A 12,212-nucleotide genomic window follows, 5' to 3' on the forward strand; every position below is an offset into this window, starting at 1 on the left:
GGTAAAGTGGGGGTGCGGGGGTGATGTAAGCTTAACTTCCACGTGCATCAGTCACTCCACAAGCTAAAGCAGAGAAATCCTTCTCAGAGTGCTATCAGGGTACAAGAAAGTCATTTGTAACTGTTTGCAAAAAGCAGCAGGTTTCTTAGATCAATGCCACTACTGAAGTACAAAGTAATAGTACTTCTAGAGGAGGAAGAGGATTGCCTTTTGAGTTACCATCTGCTCCTGGCCTGATTCCAATTGCTTCACGGTGAGTAATCTGAAGGCAATTTTTTAGAATCAATTTTGTATCACATTTTCACAATATGACATATGTAGCTCTATGTCTTAAGGAGCAAGGAATACTCCACCAGTAGCCTGCTCCCACTGTAAAAGTAAATCCTCTAAATTAGAGGATAGTAATTAGTAAGATTCATTGATTTGCTCTAAATATCCTTGCTGTGTCCTCACTCCATTGTGGTTCACAGAATGAAGTCTTTTTTTTTTTTTTTTAATATGGCATTTTCTAAATGATCTCATCCCTAAGGCATGGGTGAAATAAAGGTCAGTACAAATGCTTCCCAAACAATAACCAGTGTAAGAGGATCACCAAATCTTGAGGGGGGGGGGGGAGGGAGAACCTACAAAGCGATCAATGTAAGACCAGAAATGTCATTTGTCATCGTAGAGCAGAGGCTGTCTGGAACAGAACTCGTGTCTTTGTGGTGGGCAAGTGTTCACACAGAAGAAGCTGAATTCCTGCTTCAAAGCAGCCCTTCTCAGTGGAGCCCTGATCCTGTTGAGGACCAACAGCTAGCCATCCAGTGGCATATATGTGCATACACGTCCATGAGAAAGCATATCTTGAAAGATGCTTGGTGAAAGACAAGGAACTGACCATGCCTGGTAGGCGAAACTGTCATGAAATGCTTTTCCACAAGGATTCAGCTCACTTTCCCTAATCTTCTCAAGGTCTGAATGGTTTATGGTATTAGGTAGAAGTGCACCGTTATGCGACTAGAAAAACAGAACGCATAGTTCTATTATGGGCTGTGGCTGACAAGCTTTCCTGCCCCAAACTTCCAGCCATAGACTTGGAAATTTCCTGAGGAGCACTGGGATCTCCTCTCAGCTGCAGCAGTGGGTCCTGCAGAAGCTCTGGCAAGGTTCCCCCAGACATCTCACTGCTTGTCATCCTTCTTGGACCTAAATGCACTGCTGGAGAGGAACATCTGAGCTACTGCGTTGTGCCATGTCTTTGTTTTTCTACTTCACAACCGAAGAAGAATCAGGAGAGAACAATTAGGAGCAACTTGACCTCAATAAGTTTAATTGACCTTAATAAGATTAATTATATTCTTCGGTAGGCAAATTCTTAAAAAATTTCCTTCCCAAGGATGTTACAGATCACGCTAAGAATATATGCAGATTCTTGCATATTTCTGACAATCAAGGAAAGGACATCTTTTGACAAAGAACAACCTTTGTAATTTGAGAGGAGATCTGCATTATGTCAGGATAGCAGCTACAAGGCAGTCCTTTCTGTTTCAAGAGCTCTATTAACAAAGGATGTATACAACAATGAACAATTTGTCCTCCAAGTTTTCCTCTATAATAAAGATGCCTGCTTCTGTATGGACAATCTGAAGCATGAGACTCTCCTGTCCTGGAGGGCTGTGTGAAGTCTCAGGGTCGTTCATAGTCATGCTCTCGCTTTGCCTGATTAAATAAATATATTTTTTAACATAAAAAGGGATCATTTTAGGATGACTCCTCTCATATAGTCTAATAAGTAGGCAAGTTGTAGAAGAGAAAATGTGAGATCACTGCAGGCACAACTTGCATTCTAATGCTAGTTCTCAGTACTTTGCTTAAGCAACATGCCTACTGCTTGCCATGGGTGGAGCACGGGAATCTCCTGCTGTCAGGTGACTCGTGAGAAAGGTTTGGCTTAATTGGCTAAGGAGAGTTTGTGAGGGATTACAACTTTATGACAAGGGATTAATTTAGATGATAATAATACAGTGCCAGCTCGTTTTGGTTCAGTGGTTTTTTTTGGTAATCTCTTGTGCCAGGAAAGCTAAATGTGATTTCTTTTGGAACTGCAGTCTACATACAAGAAGTCACGAATTTGAAAGTTCAGTTAGGAAATTCCACTCGACTTAAATATGCGTTGCAACCCTGAAATTACAGGCATCTCTGAAAGTTCAAGGGGGAAGAATACAAATTTTTCTGTGCCTTAAGTACATTTCAGTTTTCTATCAGATATGAGCAAGAGACATTATTTGGATATGTTTCTAACAAGTACACTGGAATACCTTCCAGTTGTTTACCAAAGGGTCACACAATGTTGTGTGCTAGGCAGCCTGGTACATTGATCAGACACTGACATTCCCTAGGGGAGCGCCTTGCCTAGCTGACCCCACTGTCTCTTTGTGGGTCGGCTTAAGAGAAGTAGCTCACAGATCTACCTGTCACAGCGAGATGAATCCAGTCACTGCTCACTCATTCATGAAGCACACAACAGTGGGCACCGTGCAAGGTCTGACGTCCCCAAAGAGGGCAGTGACTTGAATTGACAGTCAGGTGTCTGAGTTTTGCTCATTTAGATCCACGTGATGGAAATGCTTTCAGATTTTTGCATGGGCTTGCACTGGAGCATGGGGCGAGATGGGAGCTGACTGCTGCAGAGCCTGGAGGTGCCTACAGGACTCAGGGAGAATGAGGCTGGGTCTCAGCTCTGCAGCTGCACATCAGCAAAAGACACCCAGCACTATGGGGTTTGCACTACGGACACATTTGAATTTTGAAGGTGTTGCAGTGTGCACACAGCTCAGTGCACAAATCAAGGGAGGATCTGGTCTGGGTCCAGTACAGCTGGATGGCGTGTCCCTTCTCTTAGCTTGGTAAAATCTCTCTCTTTGTAATCCCTTCTTTTTTTTTTTTTTTTTTTTTACATTTCTGTAACGTTTCTGGTTCTCAGATGGCACTAGCTAGAAGAACCTGCTACAGGAATGGTGAAAATACGCTCCTAATAGCTTCAGCATGCAGGACAAATTATGGCAGTGAAGTTCTTTTTTTTTTTTTTTTTTTTTTTGTCTTCATTCTTATTTTCCCTCCAGGAACCAAGAAAAGACTTGAGATGAAATCATGGTCGTGCTAAGCTCACCGAGAGCTGTGCCACTGACTTCAGCATGGCTGGATTTCATTCTGAGTCACAGCACTCGTGTTCTCTCTTCCTCGGTGGCAAAGCTGTGAATGAGCATGGCATGTTTTGAATTAATCCCAATTTCTCTTGTCAAAAATGAGAATATGTAGTATAGCTTGAACTGAATCTCCTCCTGTCGCAGTATAATTTTGAATTTTTCTTCCCATCTAGTGTTATCTGGCATCCTGGTTGAAAAATTATGCATCTGGAAAGCAGCTGACTTTGATTTGGAAAAAGCAAAATACTTCTAACGTGTCATTTCACTTAACATCTTTGATGTCCAAACGTACTTGACTTTCTAGATCAGAGCTGAGAAAGTACAGTAATGTATAGTCATTAACATTGAATTAGGCAGTGTGTTAATTGTCAGCTAGCACTGGGAACAGATGTGTTTTTGTAGAATGGTGGGCTAAATGAATTTGGTTTTTTTTTAATACAGCTTCTGTTTGGATCATCAGTCTCTCTTAGAATTCCCTTTTCCTTTCCACCACCTTGTGTAACTGCTCTATTTTGTACAGCCAAGAAAGAGCACATATCTTTCACTGGAGCACACAACTCCATCTCAAATTACAAAATGTCCCTGACTATTCAGCCTTTTGAAAAAGCTATAAAGAGAGATATAACTTACCTAGCAACAAAAAGTACATCTCCATAATGCAGCCCATGAACACAGTGAGTTCATTCAGTTACGGTTTTGCCGTAGCTCTTATTTTCGTGTTGTTAATCTTTAAAAAAAAAAAAGGACTACAGAAAAAGCCTTTTCTATTCTCAACTAGTGTTAAGAAATCCTGCTGATAACTGGGCAGGAAACAAATTATCTCAACTTTTGAAACTAACGTACTCAGTAGAGTTTTGACTGGGACAGGTGAAAACAGAACTGAATAAATGTAAAGTTCTCAAAATGTCATTTCTTATTTGTCGAGCACTGAAATGCCATCTATATCCTTTAGCTATACTTAGTGAATGTTTTTATAAACATGTTTAGGGTTTAAAGCATTTTCTTTTCTCCTTTCAGCTTTCAATCTCCGCCACGCAGTAATAAAAGAAGTACGAGAATGAAAGATGTAGACAGAGAGGAAGGAGAATGTGTCTTTTCCCTATCTTAACATTAAAAGAGGCTTTTATTTTATTTTATTTTATTTTATTTTATTTTATTTTATTTTATTTTATTTTATTTTATTTTATTTTATTTTATTTTATTTTATTTTATTTTATTTTCTGGGTAGCTTTTAAAACTATTTGAAGCGTTTGCTTCATCTGTAGTAAAAGCAACAGACATATTAATTTTAAGTTGGTTCTGTTCCAGATTTAACCTTGCTGAAAATCCTGATGCGTTAGAAGATTTCCTGTCTATTTAAGGTGAAAAGCCTCCTCTTTGACAAAAGAAACATATTACCATTTGAAAGGTTGGTCAGCATTTTTGCTTATATACCTACTAGGTAATAATGACCACGTTGACCCTTTTTTGATTGCTGAAGGCTTTTATGAATGCATTGATACTAGTTAAAGATGATGCTCAGTGCTGACTTTCATATAACGCTTTCATGAAAGTGCCTTTGAGAATGAAAGCGGTGGCCAGATTCTGATCCTTCTTCAGATCTTCTACTATTGGATTTTCATTTCCTAAATCAACATGATAGAAAAGAAAATCATGCTCAGATTATGCATGAAATCTAAGACTATTTCTAAAGAAAACATTGTTTCTGTTAGGGAGTTTTTGTAATTCAATTTAATGAGTTAAAATGACCTCTTTCTCTACTGGAGCTAGCTGAATTGCAAAGCTTAGTGTCCTTTGGATAAGTTCCAGGAAGAAAAGTCACCCTGCAGAGTATAAGTCTCAGCGTAAAGCAAACTAAGTCCACTGTACTTGAACTTTAACAGCATTTATCATTAGGTCTTGGATCCTAAATGTAGCGCTAAATAGGCGTAGATAGAGAAAGACAGTATTTGGCTTGTAAATGGTTCTTCACCAGAAGGAGATCAGCCTCTGGATCAGGCTCCCCAGGACAGCGTCCATGGCACCGGAGTTCAAGAAGCATCTGGAAATGCTTTCACTCCTATGCTCTGATGTTTGGGTGGTGCTGTGTGGAGAGAGGAGTTGGACTCAATGACCCTTATGGGTCCCTTCCAACTCAGGATATTCTACAGTTCTAGAGCAGTTCCCATGCACAGAAGTCCGGAAGGTACCGCGGCATCCGCACTAACAATTCCGCTTACTTTTTTGACTGCCCTTGAGTAGAAATAACATTTACACAGTCGCAGAATGTTATCGACATCATTATTTCTTGCAGAAAATCACAATACTTAAGAGGAAATGTTAGATTTTCAGGTCCTTATTCTCACAGTACATCTTGCTGTAGGATCTTTCAAAGATTTGCTAAGTGAAAAGCAGACAACTGCCATAGGTACGCCCTTTACGTGGCCACGGAAAGGATGCATTGAGACTTCTACATTTAACAGGTTTAACGGTGCTATTTTTGATAAACAATTTTATGGCAGCACAGTTTTGTCTTGAACGACACAGCTGTAGTCTAGGAAACTAAACATATCTTTCCTAGTGTTGTTGTTTGTCAGAGGAACATTTTCAACACTCACATATCTCTGTATTTTTAACCCACCACAAAATGAAAAATTTTGCATGGTGACGGCTTCACAGCCTCTCGATCTGTGGGTATCAGAAAGAAATTAAAATACAGACACACGCTTAGTAAAAATTCAACTGAACGTAACATTTTATCATTGTCAAAAGCACTGGTGGAGGAATCCATCAACTATTTGGATTTCCATACAAGTCAATTTGCTGTCTTCAGAACGTAACGCTAATGGCACTCAGTGTACACGCTGTAATCCTTTAAAATAATGTGCATGGCAAACGGATATGCTCTCACGCATTAATAATTTAGAAGTTAATTTTAGGTACTTACTCAATACAATTAACTGATGTATCAGCAGTCTCCTCCAGAGGCACAGTGAGCACGTCTAAAGGAAGGGCATGCTGGAAGGCCGCCAGGGGCTGCCTGTGGGATGGCTCCAAAACACCTGAGCTTTACCCTCCTGGTCTTGCTCCAGCACTGGATGTAGCACGTGCATTCCTAACGACGGGCTCTGGAGTTAAGGTTTTGTATATATGAAGTGCTTGTCAGGCCGAGGTATTAGAGTTTTGGGAAAGAGATGTATTTCGGAGGCCAGGAACTCCAGAGTGAAGCATTGGGGTGCCTGAATGGTTGACTGACTGACTGACTGTCTGGCTGGCTCACTGGTTGACTGACAGCTGTACCAGTGTAGCTGTGCAGTGCCTGTCCTTCCACACTCCTTTCTTGGAGACTCTCATGATGCCAGGCTGAAGGGCGACCCTCTGGGGTGGAAATACTGTCAACAACAAAGCGTTATCTGTGTTGTTTTGCAGCTAAAGATGCGTCAGGGCAAAGAGCATTAAACAATAGGCTACGCTAACGAGCCCATGGCAGGAGAGGAGCACAGACTGATGGGGAAGTCCACGGCACAAACCCCAGCCAGGTCCTGCTCTGTATGTGATGGAGCCTAGTGTGAGCATGTGCGGCCATGATACAAGACAGGTTGGAGGTGACTGTCTCCAGAGCATGAACAACAGTGGGTGGAAAGTCAGGGCAGGCCGAGGTGGCGGTGGGATGACAAAGGTGACCTGGGGCCAGGACATGGCAGTAGGACGGGACACCGTGTGGACATCTGGGAGGTGGCCAACGGCAGAACGATGCCAGGAGAGACAAGAGACTGGCTGGTGCGGTGTGTGTGAGGAAATGGAAAGGTACGGAGCTGTCGGCAAGATAGGGAGAGAGGGCTAGTAGCAAAACCATTCTCTTAAGTACACTGAGGTACAGTGAGGAAGGCAGAACGAGAGCAAGGGAGGCGATGCATCACGTTACATTTCCAAACACATCGGGCTGAGCCCCCGGGACGCGTCCGTGCGGCTTCAGGGGAAGAGGCTCCTCCTGCTCCCCTCGGTTCCTGCCATAGCGCTGCAGGAGGCAACGCTCCGCTCGTGGAGCACCTCGGGTTGCGCCGAGCTCCGTGATGCTCTGAGGGAAGCGCCTAACTTTGCTCCCGCAGGAGCAGAATTTCTCTCGGTCTCGGATCCCTCGGAGCTCCGACGGGGCTCGGAGGCGATACCAGGAAGCGCAGCCGGCAGCAGGAGCCCCGCGTCCCGCAAAGCACGCTCCCGCGCTACCTGCGCGGCCCCGACTCCCCGTGCAGAAAGGCGCTGCAGCGGGGCGGCCGCCCGACCCCTACCCTCGGCGGCGGCGGCGTTGGGGCGCGGGCCGGGGCTGCGGCTGCGTGCAGCGGGGGCGGGCGCGGGGCGGGGCGGGGCGGGGCGCCGGCGAGAGTCAGCTGGGCGCGGGGCGAGCGCGCGGCGGCGTTGGGGCGCCGTTAGCAGCGGCGGCGGCGGCGGCGGCGGCGGCGGCAGCGGCGGCGCGGGCAGAAGTTTTCTCCTCAGAGCCCTCCCGCAGTCCGGGGCCGCCTTAGGTAGGCGCGGAGATTTCCCTCCCCCCTTCGATTGCGTTTTTATGTTTTTCATTTTTGTTGCTGTCGCTTTGCTAAGATTTATTTATTTTTCTTTATTATTATTTTTTTCTTCTTTTTAATTTGGCTTTTAAGTTTCCCTCTTCCGAAGCGCGTGCTTTGCGGGAGCCCACGCCGCCCCGGACACCTCCTTCCAACGCTTCCCCCCCACCCCCAAACTAAATCCCCGCCGCCGTCGCCGCTCGCGACCCCTTCCTCCGAGCTCCGGAACTCGGCGGGCGGGTGCTGGCCGGCAGTGCTGCAGGTAAGGGACGTGGGGAGCCAGGGTGTGGGGGAGAGCGGCTTTGCCGGCTTCTCCGCGGCAGAGGCCGGGAGAGGAGGAGGAGGAGGAGGAGGGGAGCAGACTTCCTTTTCCTGGGGCCGCCGGCGCCCCTCGCTGAGCCCCGTGCCCGCGGGCAGCGGCCCGAGCCGGCTCCGGCGTGGGAGCGGACTGCGGACATGTCCCGGTAACTCGTGGCCACGATGCCGGTGGCTGTGGGGTGTGTATGTGTGTGTCTGTGTGTGCTTCCCCCCCCCCCGCTCTCCTTTGAAGCTTCGCATAACTCCGTACTGCCGGCAGGACGGAAAGTGCTGATTCAGCAGCCCGGAGCCCTGCTCCATCTGAAGTGGTGGTCTGCCGAAAGCGTTCCTATTTGTCGAAGCGGGAACGTGTGCTGCTGGTGTGTCAGAGCGGCACTGATGGGGTTTTCTCCAGCGGCCCCAAGAACGTGGCTTACTTTTCTTTAGGAAAGAGTGGATCGGGGGAGGGAGGGGGAAGGGGGGAACAACCGGAGCTGAGGTGGTGGGATGCGGGGAAACGCCGCATTGGGATGGAGCGTGACGATGCCCTGTAAAGCAGTTCCTCGCTTTAACAAAGACTTGTTGGGGCGGACAAGCAGTGATGCCCTAACGCTCCAGCTCGATCTGTTCCTGCATCCGGAGGCTCATTGTACTTATAGCACCAGAAAAGGTATGGAGAAGGGCAGCGAGGCTAATCCCAGGATTAAAAGGAGTGAGTTATGAGGACAGGTTAAAAAAAAAAAAAAGCGTATGGGGATTAGAAAACCTGCGTAGAAAAGGGAAACGTGCTGGAAACTTGATGTGACAGCTCTGGCTGTGCTTCCCGGCTGTCCCGAGGCTGGGAGGGTAACCGGGCCGGCAGTGTGCTGCTCTGTCTGGATGGCAGGACAGCAGAGCTGAGCAGGAGCTGTGTTCCTCTGGCTGGCTTTGCATGGTTACGTGCTGACACTGAGGGCTTGCTTTCTCTGAACCAGAACGCTTTAAAATTCTATGCAGCGCGGAGCAAACAATAAAGCCTGGAGAGTGGTGTTTGGTAGCCTTGTTCCAAGTGGTAAATGGACAGAGCAGCGGACCCTGATGCTTTGTACAGTGGTCATTTTACTGTGTTATACCCTGATTTATTTTCTTCGCTTGGACTCTGTTCTTGAAGTAGGTCTTGTTTGCTCTGGCTACCTATTAAACATCTTGTGGTACTTCATGGGCTTTCCTTGGTTTTGTTAATCAAAATATCCCCTCCCTTTCTGCTGTGTGAGTTGGCTTTCGTCCTTAGATATGGCCACACCTGGGTTTCAGTAGTGTACTTCTATATGTTTTTATTGTATAGTCCAAAAGCATTGCCTAAATGAAAGCGGATTTCTGCTTCGCAGTTCTGCTTAAGACTATGCCACGTGTTTTGTGGATAAAACAAACATTTGCAACTCTCTATCTTGCAAGTACCTAAATGGCTCCGACTCTAGCAAGAATTGTCACAAAGGTTTTAGAAATCTTTGGTTGTGTTCTCTCTGCAGCGCTCTGGGTATAAATGGGCTAAAAGTATCTGGATCTCTTTGGCAAAGGGATTCTTCTGATGCGGGGAGTTCCCAACTGGCAGAGGAAAGGCATAGCTGGGTCATGTGCCATTTCTGCCAGCAACAGGAGAGTATTGTGCTGGGAGCTTGTTTTCTGACAGTACTGAACTAGCAGATGTCCCTATAGACAGCAAGGAGCGGGCAGCAAACCCTACACACACAGCTGTGGAATCGAGTGGACTCCTGCATAGTGTGGCATGGGATGGGGCAGTGCTGTCCCGTCTCTTCTCCCTGCTGTTGTATCCTTATCTGCCAGGCATAGCAGTTTACAGTGATGCGTGAAACGAGGACAGGTTTGTAGGCAGAACTCTTCCTTAAACCAAAGAGCTCTCTCCTGGAAGGTGGAGTGTGGGGGAACTCAAGGACTTTTTTCAGAGGTGAAGTAGTGCTGGAAGCTTGGGAGGTGGGAGATGGATGGGTGCCTCTTGATGACCAGTGGAGTGATTTTTTTAGGATGCACCTAAATATTTCGTCAGGTACAAATTTTAGAGGTTACACCAAACAACGTGGGGAAAAAACGTTGCTGGTTTCTTCGTGGGGTACTGTGAAAGCTTGAGATTTTCTTGGATTGATTTCAAAGAAAAACAGTTGAAGATGGTAGTTTTGCTGTGTTCCTGGGCCTTCTTATTCTAAACCTCTATGTGAACTTTGTTAGTGGGCAGTGGAAGTGCTTTTCTTCATTTTAAGCCCAACATTGTGTGAAAGCTGGGACCAAGGAAGCCTGCTTGTCTTTGGGTTTGTCTCATGGTTTTTTTCCTTTGTTGAATACATTGTGAACTCTGACAAAACCGTTTTTGTCAGCAGCGTTTATAAAGGGCTGTTATATATTGAATGTACCGGCACAGGTTCACAGTGCCACGTTCCTTGCATGTGCACACCAAGCCCGCTGTTTGCACAAATGGGAAAGGTAACTCCTGAGACCTCTGCTTCTGTCAAGCTTGCATGAAGTTTGCCAAATGGCTTGGTTACAGGGTGATTGCATAAGCTTCCTTCTGTAGGAAAGCAGGCTAAGAAGTAAGGATTGTTTTACTTGGAACTCAGACCTGCTCCTGGACGTGTCCAAAGTATAACAGTTGCAACTCTTTACCTAGGGAAATCTAGGAAAGGAGATCTTTTTCCTGAAAGGTGAAACTGAGATCTCTTTAGGAACCATCAGGTTGCCAAGAAGTCCTTCTATGAGTATTGAACTTTATTTATCCTTGCACTGCCTGCTGGTCAGGAGAGCCCTTTGCAGCCTAAACCTGGCCATGGCAAAGTAGTCTTGTTTGCTATCATTGTTCTCCCAAACCAGTGGCTATTATAACAAGTAATAATTGTCAAGTAAACAGATGTCACATTACTAGCAAGTATACTTGCTGAACTGTATGCTTCTGAACTTGTCCTGTGGCAGATCTTTCTGATTCTCCTGCCATCTTTTGAACTGGATGATCTCTCTTGTGTTATGTATATAGGAGAACTATCCAAGGGAGCCAGAATCCATTGTGAGTACAATATAAAAGGAAATTGTTGGTCAGGGCCATGGCATCCTGTCTACAAGCAGACTTAAACACTTCAGCGATGGAAATAACCAGAACATTGAGATCTGGCTGGATGTACCCTACAAAGCCCTTTGCTGGCACACTTTTTTCCCTTGGACATGGTCTTTTCAGCAGATATTTGATGTTAGAGACACAGTTACTACATTTTTCATAGCAGGACACATTCATTTGGAAGTGGTGGTGGTTGTAGTTTGTGGCAGCTTTTGGACTCAAGATGTATGTATTACTTAAAAAATCATTCCCCTTTTTGCTTTGCTTTCCTGGAATGGATCAGTTCACAGAGCCTAAATATATGCGTTTATTAGGATGGAAATTATGAATTCAAACCTGAGTTCAGAGTAGCATCCATGTGAACTGTTCTCTTTCGTGATCTCTGTAAAAGACTTGTTGCAGTGCTTGACCACCTCTGGTGAAGAACTTGTTTCTGACACCCAACCTTCTCATGACACAGCTCCATGCCGTTCTGTCGCTGTCACACAGAGCAGAGCTCAGCGCTGCCCTCCGCTCCATGAGGAGCTGCAGCTGCCATCAGGCCTCCCCTCAGCTCCTCTGCTCTGCACTGAGCCAACCCAGGGAACTCAGCTGCTCCTCATATGTCTTGCCCTCTAGATCCTTCACGAACTTTGTAACCTTTCACTGGATGCTCTAATAGTTCTAATTTCTTCTTATATTGCGGCACCCAAACCTGCATGTGTTGCTGGAGGTGAGGCTGCATGGAGTAGAGGAGACAGCCCTTCCCTTTGCCCACTGGCAGCGCTGGGCTTGGTGTACCCCAGGGTATATGGTTGGCTCTTTGGGCTGCCAGGGCACACTGCTGGCACAACTTGTCATCAGCGTTCCAGTGAGATCTTAACTGCAGCCTTTCAGTACTTAAAGGAAGCTTATAAGAAAGTCTCCCCCTGTTGTGAGGGTGGTGGGACAGTGGAACAGGCTGCCTGAAAATGTAATGGATGCCTCATCTCTGGAAGTACCTAAGATAAGATAGGATGGGGATTTAAGCATCCTGATCTATTGGAATGTGTCCTTGCCTGTGGTGAGGGACTTTGATTAGCTGATCTTTAAAGATCCCTTCCAACCTAA

At 45.9% G+C, this 12,212-nt stretch overlaps 1 protein-coding gene across 2 annotated transcripts in view; it reads left to right on the forward strand.

Moving 5' to 3' along the window:
- The first annotated feature begins 7,621 nt into the window (after nt 1-7,621).
- GRB10 (growth factor receptor bound protein 10) overlaps nt 7,622-12,212 on the forward strand; it is a 136,658-nt gene continuing 132,067 nt past the window's right edge. The window contains exons 1-2 of one of the 2 annotated variants that reach the window (XM_065751717.1): nt 7,622-7,690; nt 7,823-7,991. The gene's annotated coding sequence lies outside the window, so the exon portion shown is untranslated. Of the gene's footprint in view, nt 7,691-7,788; nt 7,992-12,212 lie in introns of those variants that run through there. The other variant, XM_065751716.1, reaches the window with a different exon arrangement.

This window comes from Cyrtonyx montezumae, unplaced genomic scaffold, assembly GCF_038088225.1.
Source record: "Cyrtonyx montezumae isolate F1298 unplaced genomic scaffold, pur_monq_1.0 scaffold_8, whole genome shotgun sequence".
In the NCBI taxonomy this organism is placed as follows: domain Eukaryota; kingdom Metazoa; phylum Chordata; class Aves; order Galliformes; family Odontophoridae; genus Cyrtonyx; species Cyrtonyx montezumae.